The sequence below is a fragment of the Lethenteron reissneri genome, unplaced genomic scaffold (genome assembly GCF_015708825.2).
Source record: "Lethenteron reissneri isolate LAM-NWPU_2019-01 unplaced genomic scaffold, ASM1570882v1 scaffold_1630, whole genome shotgun sequence".
NCBI lineage: Eukaryota > Metazoa > Chordata > Hyperoartia > Petromyzontiformes > Petromyzontidae > Lethenteron > Lethenteron reissneri.
Genome location: NW_026891367.1, coordinates 603,894 through 605,130, shown reverse-complemented (window position 1 = coordinate 605,130; position 1,237 = coordinate 603,894).

Here is a 1,237-nt window from a genome sequence, read left to right as displayed (position 1 = left end):
ATGTCTCCACTCCGACCCGCACCTTCTGTTTGCTCCCCGCGATGTCTCCACTCCGACCCGCACCGTCTGTTTGCTCCCCGCGATGTCTCCGCTCCGACCCGCACCGTCTGTTTGCTCCCCGCGATGTCTCCGCTCCGACCCGCACCGTCCGCTCGCTCCCCGCGATATCCCTGCTCCGACCCGCACCGTCCGCTCGCTCCCCGCGATGTCTCCGCTCCGACCCGCACCTTCTCCGCCTCGTGCCTCCGCACGTCGTCCGAGTTCTCCGCTCCCGCTCTCTCTCTCTCTGCAGCCACACCGCTGCTCGTGTGCTCCACGAACACCGCTGGCCGACGGTGCCGTGACTCCAGCCTCGTGGCACTCGCGCCACTCCTCGCCAGCTGTCCGCGTGGCCTCTCCCTTCTCTATCCTGTCTCCACTCCCGATCCCCTTCCGGTTCTCCCCCCTTATATCCTCCCCATCACGTGACCCTGACTCCGCCCTCACTCACGTGACCCTGACTCCGCCCACACTCACGTGACCCTGACCTTGCTCGCATTACAACGGTGTAAAAGGACAACATTTATGTTGCGAAGACGGAGCAGGAATCGAACTCGTGTCGCCAGGTTCATAGCGCAGTGTAGCGCTAACCGCTACACTACCGCTCCCCACATACAGATACACACACAGACACACACACAGATACACACACAGACACACACACAGACACACACACAGACACACACACACAGACACACACACACGCAGACACACAGACACACACACACAGACACACACACAGACACACACACACACACACACACACAGACACACACACAGACACACAGACACACACACAGACACACAGATTATCTGAGTTAAGCTGATAGATGACCATCTAGACTTGAAGCTTTCGTGACTGCAAGGAATCATATTCTTAGGTGTTTTCTGTAAAGTCACGTAGGTAAAACATCAAAATTAATAAAAATAATAAAATAAAATAAAGATCTTTATTTTATTTTATTATTTTTATAAATTATAATATAAAATAAAGATCTTTATTTTATTATTTTTTATAAAAATAATAAAATAAAGATCTTTATGTTATTTTAAAATAAAGATCTTTATGTTATTTTAAAATAAAGATCTTTATGTCACGGGAGGGGAGTTTTATTAGGCGACGTTTCGGCTCATGGACCTTCATCGATATCGATTCTCGTGATTATCTGGCGCGAAATCGATATCCGGTGTTCGCGTG